Source organism: Anser brachyrhynchus, assembly GCF_964034855.1.
Source record: "Anser brachyrhynchus genome assembly, chromosome: 6".
Lineage (NCBI taxonomy): Eukaryota > Metazoa > Chordata > Aves > Anseriformes > Anatidae > Anser > Anser brachyrhynchus.
The window spans coordinates 3978593-3991382 of NC_137700.1; the positions used below are offsets into that span (position 1 = coordinate 3978593).

The window sequence follows — 12790 nt, forward strand, 5'->3', positions numbered from 1 at the left end:
AATAAGGAAGGAGAGAGACAGGTAGCCTTGAGCTAGCAGAAGCAAGGAAGAGAAGGGATAAAAGGGAAAAAACAAGAAGGAGAAAACCAGCTCCAGACTGGCCTGTAGTAACCTTTTGCTCATTAAGGGTCATTAACACATTAGAAATCACACCTGTCAAAATGATAATCCTTGCTAATGTGGGATTCGGTGTGTGTCCCCCTTCTCCTGTACCCCCCCCCCCCCCCCCCCCCCCCCCGGTGTTCCTCTGTAATGCGCAAGCTCAGTAGAGAAAAGTTAGGTGAGCTGTAATAACCAATCAAAAGGAGCCAAAGAGAGAGTTTTCACAAGTTTCCTGTGTATGAATGACGGTGATTCGAGTCAGAGGTGTGCTTGCTTTGCGAAAGATAGCCAAGTACCTGACTCTGCAGAGTTCTGTAATTAATTATGTAATTAAAAGACCTTGGTGTGCATTCCGACTCTGGGTGCTTATTGGCGCGGTGCACTGGGCACGAACTCGCGGACAACATCTGTACTCAGTGTGATGCCTACAGACAATCCTTTACTGTTGGGACCTGCATATTTTTCTGTGCCTTCAACACAAACCCTTTGGTACAACTAGTTCCCTACGTAGCTGCCAGTTCACCACTCAGTTGCACTTCTGAAGAGGAAAAGCTATTTCCCTCTAACGTAGGAGCACATACTCTAAATGCAAGCTTCACTCAGCTGGTCATTTACTGCAGGACAAGATTTGAAAACTGTTGTGGAGATTCTGTTGGGTTTTCTGCTTACAGAAAAATTAAGTGCCAAATCGCCCTCTACTCCGCTTTGTAGTGCTGCATTTAATGGAGATTCAAAGAATTTCATTTGCTCCTCCGTTTATGGACAACGAGCTGAAGGAACAGGTACAGCACATTAGCCTGGAATGCCTTCCCTCCCAACCAAAGTAAACTGGAGCTGTAACTAACACAAGCAGAAACAAGGCTTCCACGTTTTCAGCTGAATAAAGTTCCAACAAAATCATCCTCTGGGATTTGAAGCTTACTTCAAATTACATGCCAACAGCTCTTTTCCCTGAAAGGTCTTGCCCAGTTCTTACGTCATAGTAAAGTGTATACCTATAAAATTTACAGTTAACGTCTTCACTTAGTTTGTCCAATTTTTGCATTATCGCTCAGCTGTGTGCTCATTCATAAGCTGATGCATGTATACAAGCTGCTGCTCAAGTCCTACGTCTTGTTTGCAATTCTTCGTTTCCTTGTTGCCAGCATATTGTAAAGCGGATCCCTGCTGCTACTCGCTCTAGAAGAAAAGGAATCATCGGTTTGGTTACCAAATACCCGCTTCTGGAAACCAGAAGTGTTTTGGTCTCTCTTCCCTTCGAATGACTCCACACCTCTCATCAGATAATGGATTGCTGACCTAGAATCAGAGAACATCCCAAGGTGGAAAGGGCTCACAATAATGAGCGAGTCCAACTCCTGGCTCCACACAGGACCACCCCAAAAGCAGAGCCTATGTCTGAGAGCATTGTTCAAACACTTCTGGACCCCCGTCAGGCTCGGAGCCACGACCACTGCCCTGGGCAGCTGTCCCAGTGCCCGAGCGCCCTCTCAGGGCAGCACCTGAGGCGCACGGGGCTCGGCGGGGCGGCCCGGGAGGGGAGGAGGACGGCGGGGCGAAGCGGCCGCTCCCTCAGAGCCGTCTCCCCGCCGCCTCGCCCGCACGTCGGGGCTTTTTCGTGTCGGGGCTTTTTCGTGTCGCGCCCTCGGGCTCTCGCCGCGGGCGACATGCCGCTCCCCAGCGCGGACAGCTTGCGCGCGGGGCCTGCCCGCGGCGGCGGCGGGAGGGAAACCCCAACCGCAAAGCCCTCCCGGCAGGGAGAGCTCGGGGTGAGGGCCGGTCCGGCACCGACAGTAAAGACACGCCGGAGGAAACGCTCTGCTTTTAGCCGTGAGCACCGCGGCCAGGTTGAAAAGGCGTCACGCTGGAGCTCCGAGTTGGGCGGCGTTCCGAGGCCGTTGTGGCAGTTGTGGAGACGGCCTCGGCTGAGGTGGCGGCTGCTGTCGCTGCTGTCCCCTCTGTCCCCGCTGTTGCCGCTGTTCCCGGCGCCTGGAGACCCCCGGCAGCCCCCTGTGACAGGACCTGTGGCCCCGGGGAGCAGGTCCTGTGGCCCCCTGTGCCCGCCGCCTCGTCGGCCATCCCGGCAGCAATCCTGCCAGCACAGAATAGCTCACCGGCTTTACGTGCGTTTCAGGGTAAAGTGACGATTAACTTCTATTTCCTGGCTTGGGTGCTGCTTTATTCTTTAACGGAGCTTCAGGTTTAAAGGTTAAACTCAGTTCTGTCAAGGTTAAACTCAGTTTCGTGAATGGCATCTTGGACAAAATCTTAAGCTGTGATTGACTCTCTGCTTAACAGAGGCCAAACGTGTACCTACTGAGAAGCAGGTCATAGGTGATAAGCCCTCACAAATTAACTTGCTATCACAAAGTGACGCCCAGAAAAAGTGTATTCAAAAGCTAGGCTCATTATAGAATCACAACCAAGCCATCATGACTGGTGCAGTAGACAGTGAGGTAGAGGGTGAGCCCTGGAAAGACAGAAGTAAAGTAGCAGCGAAATGCAGGTACCTTTGTGCACACGAAGCAGAAAAGCGCAGGCAGTAAAGTAATAGTGCTCCATTACTAGCGTGAGCAACAATTATATATAAATCGCAACCATTATCTATTAGATAATAGGTAATAATTAATAGATAATTGCAAAGCTCCAAAAATGCAATAAATAACTGATTCCCCTCAGAGAATGTCATTTGCATTTTTATATTAAAAAGACTCCAGAGTTGTAATGGATTAAAATCCTACGAAAGTGAAAGAAATGGCATCAGCCACTAGTTCTGCAGAAGCTAAAAGTAATACTGATAGAGTTTTGATGGAAATTTTTCCTTTGTGTGTTTAGTTTGGGGATTCCTTTTAAATCATTCATACCAGCAAGTTAGTTCTTCAAGGCCGTTTCTTTGAGATTAAGTGACAGGACTTCTACTACTCTTTTCTTCTTGGAATGCTTCTTGGTATTCTTACGTCAGCCAGAACATTTGTCTCTGTCGCAGATGAGAACAATGACCATAGTTAACAAGCCCAAATCTTCAAAGTCTAAAAAGCCATCTTCAAGGCGGTCTGGCAAATCCAAGAAACCGAGTACTAAAAAACTGATGTCACGCACCGCAAACTGGGGCCGGATACCACCTGCAGAAGATTCAAGCCAAGTCTCTGTGGCCCAAGGATGTGGAGGTGCTATTTATTGTAGATCCTCTGAAAAATCTAAGCCTTTTGCCCAAAGAGATCTAAGTAAGTGTGCGCTTTATCCTGCCTCCGTTTTCTTCAAAACAAAAGTAGAAAGTGGTAGTTCTTGCTTGTTGCACTGATAGAGAACAGGACTACTGTGAATAAAGACTTCCAAAGCGATTCTCCTAAGGCAACTGAAGTGACTGACGTTACAGAAATTAATTTTGATATATTTACAGTCGACAGAGAAATGTGGGGAGCATTTTGTAATGCACTGATTCATCCATATCTTTTCTGTTTTGCAAAGAAAAGTGTTTGATTGTTGCTATTCACAGGTTCCATTATTCACAGGTTTTTGAATGTTAAGATTGCTCAGGAAAAGATCTGATATTTGTAGGGGTACCGTCATTCCTAGTTATTTGTTTTTACATTGTCCTTGCATTTATTACCATATAATTTCAAGTCTAAGTTTGTGGTTGAAGTTATAATAAGGAAAAAAGCATATAATAAGGAAGAAATTAAAATGGTTGACTAAACTTTTTTTTCCCAAAACGTTGTGTTGACCAGCCAATTTGAATATGGCGGTATTAAAGGTGTCTGCAATAAGTTTTTCTGTTTTGGATTGTAGCTAGTTCCTCTAGGTGCTCCCGCAGAATAGTATTTTTACTATGCCTATATATACTTTATATATTCACTATACCTATATATACTTAATACCTTTCTTAGAAACAAACAAACAAAATCTCTTTTTAAATATAACTTTCTTGCAGTTGTTAATGATGGAATTGCTCCGCCACAAAGGATTCTTTTTCCACCTGAGAAGATACGTATGGATTGGCAAGAAACACAAAGTGTTGGAGTTGGCCTGTACAATCTTGGCAACACGTGTTTTCTTAATGCTACTCTACAGTGTTTGACCTACACCCCCCCACTTGCCAATTACATGCTTTCTCTTGAGCACAGCCAGTCATGTGAGTACTTTCTAACAGTATTTTAAATCTGTTGGATAGCTGTGAAGGTGAAAGAACAGCAGTGATTCTGTGAGACAAACTTACTTGCCTGATTTTACCTGTAGACGCTGGCTTTGAGCATTGTATTAGCAGTGGGCTCGGAATAGCATATGGAGTGCGTTTAATGCACCATGTGTTTTTTTTGTTTGTTTGTTTGTTTGTTTTTTTAAAAGGATCTTTTCTTGCTTCATGGGAATAATGAAGTGCATTGGACAGTAATGCATTTAATGAACATTTGGCATTTGGGCTATTTGGGCTTCCTGCTGCTAGAAAGGCAATAAAATTTAGGATGTTGGCATCATAGGTCTTTAGTCTGCACAGCCGAGGTTCCATAATGCACTACAATAAATGGTCTGTTCGTTGTTGAACCAATTAAAAAAAAAAAAAAAAAAAAAAAAAAACCTAGAAAGCAATATGAGCTGTTATGAACACGACTAGATTTTTTTGTGGGACTGTATTAAAATCTAGACTGATTTTGTCCTAAATAAAATGTTGTACTATAAAGTAAATGTTGTACTAAACCTGTATGCTTTTTAGGCTGGTATCTTTGTATCGATACCTAGAAATTTAACTGTTTTCTTCCTGTATATAGAAATCGTTTCAGTTGAGAATCCTGTTGAAAAAAGGAGGGCAGAAGTACTATTACATACATTACTGTAATTTTTCCTTTCTCCCAAAGGACTCGTAGCTCTGTATCATGAAGCTCACCTGACAGCACTGTGCTGAAAATAACCCACGTTCTCTTAATGCTGTATCATCAAGGTCAAATATTCTTTCCTCATACATTTTGCAACCTGTGGAGTTCACATTCCTGTCAGCCTTTACAAACGTGACTTTGCAGTAGTCTTTTAGATTTCTCATCACAAAATGCACTTGAATACAGGCTTAATGGATATTTTTATTCTATAAAGTTGTGTGAAATGAAATGTTAGGAGACTGTTGGGACAAGGAGAGTGGATATTGTATCTATAGTTTAAATGTTACTTATATGTTTGTTTGTAGTTATGTCTGTTTCGCTAGACTGGGATGCTTTCTTCTTTCACTCTTCAGGTCGTGAACAAGATTTTTGCATGATGTGCACGATGGAGACTCACATTAACCAGGCCCTGCGTTGCACTGTTGATGCCATCGAGCCTACGCATGTTATCAATAATCTCAGTCGTAAGTGGCTTCAGATGTGTTTCTTTTTCAGCATCTTGTAATCTTCAAATAATTATTTGATGTGTATAAATGGTTTAACACTGTAAAGAAGAGAGATTTTAGAAACAGGAGAATTACTTCATTTTTAAATGAGGTGAATACTATCATCTTCTTATTTAGGAATAGGACAACATTTCCGTTTTGGCAGTCAAGAAGACGCACACGAGTTCTTGCGCTATACTGTTGATGCTATGCAGGAAGCGTGCTTGAATGGAAGCACCAAGTAAGCATAAACAAATTCACTTTTATACGTTCTCTAGCACCTTTTAGGCCTTTATTTACTATCAAAACTGAAAGTCTAGGTCATCCTTGGTTTTCATAAAACTCTTTGAAGAGTTAACTGTGTGCCTTAAATCTTCTGAGGTCTGATTATAATTTATTTCCAGATTGGACAGATCTTCTCAAGCTACCACCATCATTCATCAAATATTTGGAGGATTTCTAAGATCAAGAGGTACTTTTAAAAATATTCCTGTCCTTAGAACTGATCTGTGTCTTTTGTCGGTAGTAAAGCAGTCTGTAGTTTGTCTGAAGTAGTATCTATCGACAACTTGAATGTGGACAGTTAGTCTCCTTCACGTGTTGTTAAGCATTTATATTTTGCTTCCAGTGAAGTGCTTGAATTGCAAAGCAGTTTCGGATACGTATGAGGCATTTCTTGATATCACTTTGGATGTAAAGGTAGGAGGTTTTGTAAATATAATTCATGATGTTTAAGTACATGTATAACTTTCTAAATTAAACTTGTTTAACTTAAAAAACCAAACCACGTACAATGTTAAAATATAAGAGCTTGGTGGTGGTTAGAAAGTGGATTGGACTTTGTCCTTCTGTGGAACCCCTGTAAATAGTCTCCACGTCTGCATTGGGTTTAAGGGGAAAGAATTTTATTGCTGCGCAAAGTATAATACTGTCACACTTCTTTGTTGTTCTACCTCAATATACGTCTAATTGTTAGACTGTTGGATTTGTTGCCAGTATTGATGACAAAGCACACTATAGATGCTGTCTGCGTTACTGGAAAATGATTTGTTTCAAAGTAGAATGACTTCCAGGTGAGGTAAACGCTGAGCATGCTCTTTCTGCCTCCTTCTTGACAGTGCTCATAGTAGATCGCTTAAGTATGTGTTAGTCAGGTTCTCTTATAAACTCCTAGTGCGTCTCTGGAATTTTGAATTTACAGTGACTTTACGCTCTTCTCTCTCGCTCCTCTAGGCGGTTTCATCTGTTACCAGAGCTCTAGAACTATTTGTGAAACCTGAAGAGCTGGATGGAGAGAATTGCTATAAATGTAGCGAGTAAGATTATTACTAATTATGTCTTAATACTAGATATTAGTTTTATATATTACATGACTTAGAGCGTAAGTTATCCTTTAACTTCATTTAGAAATAAGGAGACGCAGCATTGTTGTTGTTGTTGTTGCTTCATTTTCTAGTACTGGTGAGCTGAAGCAAGGAGCTATGGAGAATGATTTGGAGTGGAAGGCAGCAGCAGGTTCCTACAGGTCCTAGCGTTCACTGTGAAACAAAGTTAGATTGAGTGTCAGGGAATGTGAGCTGGCTCTGTGGTAATGAATGTTAGCAGCCTGTGCTGGCTCACTAAACAGCGTCTTGCACAGCTCTTGAACTGTGAAACCTGTCGATGTGGACTAATGTCCGAAATGAGCTCCCTTAAGCCTAACCCGTGCACAGGGAAAGCCTGTTGAGTTCAGGCGCTCTCTGTGCTGATCAATATGTAAGATGTTTCTACGTATGTGAGAAACAATTGAACATTTGCATAAGATGGTTTGGCAAAACAAGCTGTTAGTCAAACATCCCCTCAGAAAAGCACAGAGTGCCCGGCTCAGTTCTGTAGAATTCATGCCTGACCCCTCTAAATGAAAAATGCAGTATCCACTTCTTGTTGTTGGATACTAAGGAAATTAGGGTGTCGAATCAAGAGCGTCCAATAGGTTATTAAAGCAATTTAATCCCAGGTTCGTCTTGGCCTGCGGATCCTAGAAAGCAACATGCAGCGTATTCAGGATTCTCATAAGTGATGTCTGAGGAAGAGAAAGAACTGTAATAGCACCTCACATCTGAATTGCATGGTCCTTCCTTAATGTGCTCTTTGAGGTGTGATCGGTTCAGTCACACTTAAAGCCAGAATTTTCCGTCTTTTTGTGAGCTTAAAAGGAAAGGCCTTGCACATGTACAGTACTTTTTCCATTGCTGATAACTGTTATTAGTCTTATATATAACTCATTTTTACTATTTTTTGTTTATATTTTATAACTCCCTGGTAATACGCTTTCGTGAGAGATTCCTGTTCCCGCTATGCTCTGAGTTGTTGGTAAAACTTACCTTCTTCTCTGTATTAACAAACGTGACATGCAGTGCATGGGTTTATGAAAAGAAAAAACCAAACATATGATGCAAGTAAATATCATTCAAATAGCATAAGCATGCATGAGACATTAAAACGAGTTTGTTTTGGGGGCAAAAAAGATGATGCTTTCAAACACTTGTCTCTGCTTGTTTTTAAGGTGTAAAAAGATGGTTCCTGCATCCAAGAGATTTACCATACACCGTTCTTCCAACGTTCTCACAATATCACTGAAAAGATTTGCAGATTTCACAGGTGGAAAGATCAACAAGGTATATTTCCCGCTGTAATGCAACTTTGTCATCATGTAATGGGACATCCCCCAAAGCTGAAAGTTGTTAATATTTTCAGACAATAATTGTAGACTAACGACTACGGCTTATTCTTTCTCTTAATATCAGTAAAGTTCCTGCTTGACAAGAAGCATATACTTTCCTCTGAGAAGGCTAATTCATCAGAAAACAGTTGTCTGCAACTTCTAGTATTAAACGTTGCTTATGGGAAGACTTATTTTTAGTGAATCAAGAGATATATTCATATAATTCCAGTCTCTGTTTTTTGGAAGTGTTTTTCTCTGGCTAGTCCGCGAAGTACTCTGATATAATTTTTCTATCTTCTTGGTCTCTCTTTAGGAAGTAAAATATCCTGAGTATTTGGACCTCCGAGCCTACATGTCTCAATCAAGTGGAGAACCACTCCTCTATGCCTTATATGCGGTGCTGGTGCATCATGGTATCAACTGTCGCTCAGGACACTATGTATGCTACATAAAGGTAGAAGTCAACATCATTTCTAACAGGGTAAAGGTTGTGCTGGCAAACCAGTTCAAGTGTTACTAGTAGTACTGTTTCTAGGGAAAAAGATTTCATTATATGTTTATTTGACACGTGTGTATTTTATTGCTATCTGTGATTTCATTTGGAAAACATGCAATTCATCTAAAGATATCGTTGTCTTTATTTGCAGGCTGGTAATGGACTTTGGTATCAGATGAATGATGCAAAAGTAGTCCGTACTGACATTAAAAGAGTTCTTGGTCAGCAAGCTTACTTACTTTTTTATATCAGGTAATAACAAGTATTCAAATGTGTTCAGAAGAGATTTACTCTCCTGTTATTGATACTTTTCTTTTTGCAAGTGTTTTTCTTTCTCTCCCAGGAAAAGATGATTATTTCTCTAATTCAGTTCTGTCTAACCTGAAATTCTCTGTCATTTATTATCTTTTGTTGCTTGGCCTTAAACTGCAGCACTTGTGTAAATTGCTGTATATGTGTTATCTGTAGCTGGCTAATTTAGAGAAGGAGAGAAATGAAGGCCATCTGTGGTGTAAGAATGAATTATTGCTCTGAAAGTGATAGTCATAGTAGGAAGACTGTTACCTACTTTTCAGTTTGTAGTCTTGGCTAAGTCTTCTGTAGAGAAGGCTTCCATATCGTATGAACTGTTCCTATAAAATTATAGGATGGGATTTAATCCAAGAGTAGGCCGAAAGAAAAACTAAACTGAGATCACTGCTCTTTTCTGAAGGCGCTATGATTTGACGCTCGGAGAACGTGCTTTTTACTTAGCAGCACCGTCTTATCCCTGTTCATTCCCCCCTGGTCAGCGGGGGGCTAACAGTAAGCAGGCTGGATTTCTGGGACCACGACTTCCTCCTCATATGATTAAGGTAATTTAGGGAAGCGGGAGGGCAGATAATGGCACCAAACGGACAGTGGGTTTGGGGTTTGGTGTGGGGTTTTTTGTTTGGTTTTTGGCATCTTTGTTTTGTTTTCCTTCCCACGCTGCAGCTGTCTTCACAGCCCTCATGCTACAGCCAGAGTCATTCAAACAGTGGTTACTGCTGAATTGCGCAGCCATGCGACTCCATTGTTTATACCTCCTAGACAGCTTTGTAAAGCACAGAGAGCTACGCTCTTTGACAATTTAAGTAGAGTGTACTAATCCTCGAATCATTTAAAAGAGGACTTGTTTTTCCTATCGACGTCACTTTAGCTAAGACAGGGAAACCAAATTGTCTTATTCCTGAGCACCAGAACAATTATTCCAGGCTTTTTGGGGTATGTTTAAAGGGGAAACTAAATATATTTGGGAATAGCTTTAGGCAATGTTAAGTTGTTTGGATGGTTTTCAAAAATGATGTTAATTTGATATCAATATGCAGTAAACCAAAAGCAGGAATTAAATACACTTATGGGACTTGCATTTATCTTTTAAGGGCAGTGTTTTTTGCTTTTTAGGTGTTAAGACCATTTGTAGAAATACTTAGTAGGAGAATGACATGTTTAAAAATGTTAAATGGAGTGTTTCCATTAACCCGTCTTGCAATTTCTTCTTTTTAAATACAGAATTCAAGTCGTTTAAATGGAAATGGATCCATAAAAGAGGATGCAAATACCACTGGTGTCACCCTAAAAAGGCCATCTTCAGCACCACCAATGGCCTGTGTTCAAGAACAGGCGATTACCAGGCCTTCAATTACTGATACGTCAAAAAACCAGAAGATCACCATCAGTATTCACAATAAATTGCCTGCTCGTCAGACTGTGTCACAGCCTGACTGTCTTAGCAGTGCTGTGGAGGATGAAGATCTCTACAAGGCTGTTCCTTCATCCACAATCACAAATTCGGTAAAGCAAATGAAGCAAATACAAATACAAAAAAAAAAAAAAAAGAGTTTCTGCTGAAATTTTTGTGGAGCCAAAGGTGAATGGAAATCCTAAACTCAGCTCTGATAACACAGTCCCTTACGGTGCAGAATCTTCAGGAAAATCTGAGGAGGAGTCAAAGGGCTTATTTAAAAGGAATTGCAATGCAATGTGGAATTTTGGTTGGAAAGGTAGTCCGTACATCGCAGAATTCCCATTCTTCCTGTCAGAATGCTGATGAAGGAAGATCCCAGCATGAGCTGCCAAACACTGATTCACTGAATGGTGCTATTAGTTTAGTTCATGAATCTAAAGAAAACGGACTGAAACTTGATGATTCCACTTGCCAAGTTGAACCTGTTAAACCTTGTGAGATGTTCTTTTCTAAAACAAACGGATTGCTTGAAACATAGTAGTTTGCTCCATCGAGAATTTCTCACCCACGATGTATTCGGGAGTGTTTATCATGTTCCTAATTCAGGCGAAATGCTGAGAAAACACAGCACAAATTTGATCGTAACCCTTTGTGATATTATGCCATTAGAATTTGCAGAGCTGAGCTGACATTAGAACTTGTCAGCTTAAGCTGAGCTGAGATAAAAATTCTTAAGTTTCATAAAGTAGATTTTGGGAGGTGAGTTGGCGTTATCTTTGAAGTGTAGATAATGCATACAACACAAAGCGATCTTGCTTAGCATTTAATGTAGAAATTCTGAGAAGACTAGTCCTCAGCACAAATGGTATTTTTTCTGTCTGCTGACTTGTGCGTTTTAGTTGCAGATGCCTGGAGCTATGCCTCCAGTCCCTCGAGAAGTCATCATGGAATCCCTCACGGCCAGCCAGCTGAACAGCTTGTCAGAGGAAAGAAGGTAAAATGAGCACAGTCTGATTAAGACAAGATTTTATGGAAGTTCATTGCGGTTTTATCTGTCTACTAATACTATTTAATGGAAGGATTTAAATCAGTAGAATTCCGTACTGTATGGCCAGTGTTGCGAACAGAACTAATGATCGACACTGTGCATAGCACTCTGATGCAGGCTGGTGCCTCGCGGAGAACTTGTGTTTCTTCATAGAATGTTTTTCCATTTTTCTCCATTATCTGGAGAAACATTGGCTGTTCCCCCGTCGCCCCCACCCCTTTTTTCTCAGAGCAGCAGGTGGAGGGAGACGGAAACGTGTTTTTATTTTGTGCAGTGTCCCGGGACCTCCGAAATCTACTGAGAATGATGAATACCTTGAACAGTACCAATGTGATGACCGTGGAGACAAGGAGAAACCAAGAAGATCAAAAGAACATGAACTGATTTCAGAAGAAAATGTTTTCTACATCAAAGAGTCTTCTGAGACTGGTGAGAAATTGCGGCAAACTTCCCCTCTAAAGTCTGACAGTGAATGTAGTTCTAAAAACCTTTCCTCCTTAGCTGTTACAGATAGATGCCAAGATACAAAGGACGAGACTAAAAAATCTGACAAAGAGCGTTACCAGAGAAAGAGGGAACATTCTCCTACTGAAGAGAAGGAGAGTCAAAAAGATGGTCATTCCAGCAAGAGAAGGTGCTCTCGGAGTGTGGAAGTTGTTAAGCAAAAGCGTCACAAGCAGGAGTATTGGGAGGGAAGCAGGTACAGATCTTCCCATAGTGAAAGGAACAGCCCTGATAATGGCAGAAGACCAGTAAAATATTCAAAGTACAGATCTCGAAGCAGAGGAAGATCAGAACAAGATAGCGCTAGATATTACCATTCCAAAGGGGAAAGAAGTTGGAGCAGAGAAAGATACTATCAAGATGAACCACGGAAATGGGAAAAATGTAGCTATTACAAGGATTACTATTCACCTCATGCAGCAGGAGACAGTAGAGAGAGAAAGTTCTCTCACGGTGATAAAGACTTTGACAAATTGACTCAGACTTACTCCAGCAGGTCACATAAGCGTTATCATTACAAAAGCAGATGGCCTCACGGTTCCCTCTTGAGAGAGGAAGATGTACATCACTTTAGCACACCCAGAGCAGACTCACATCGTTGCTCAGTAGCTCAGCAACATTCTGGAAAACATTCGCGTGAGAGACATGCACTTCCACCTGTGTCAGCTCATTTGGAGAACTGTCGCCAGAAAAAGGCAAAAGAAGGAAACAGAAAAAGACAATATACTCGTGCAGAAGGTAGTGAAAGTGAAATAGAAAGGCAACGCAGAAAGGTAGAAAAGGAGGTTTTAGGTGGTGAAAACATGAAAAAATATAAGAAGTTCTAGAAGAAAAAGAAGTCTGAAGATAAACAGGGAGAGAAGGATTCCAAGTAA

The 12790-nt window shown here is 41.2% G+C and overlaps 1 pseudogene across 1 annotated transcript; it reads left to right on the forward strand.

Annotated features, from left to right (window-relative positions):
* The first annotated feature begins 3097 nt into the window (after positions 1-3097).
* LOC308196960 (ubiquitin carboxyl-terminal hydrolase 42-like) lies at positions 3098-12790 on the forward strand (annotated as a pseudogene). The gene is made up of 14 exons: positions 3098-3326; positions 4034-4234; positions 5324-5434; positions 5594-5696; positions 5860-5927; positions 6084-6154; positions 6689-6771; positions 8001-8112; positions 8473-8613; positions 8807-8907; positions 9368-9509; positions 10189-10898; positions 11269-11357; positions 11686-12790. The product of its transcript is annotated as a ubiquitin carboxyl-terminal hydrolase 42-like (transcript).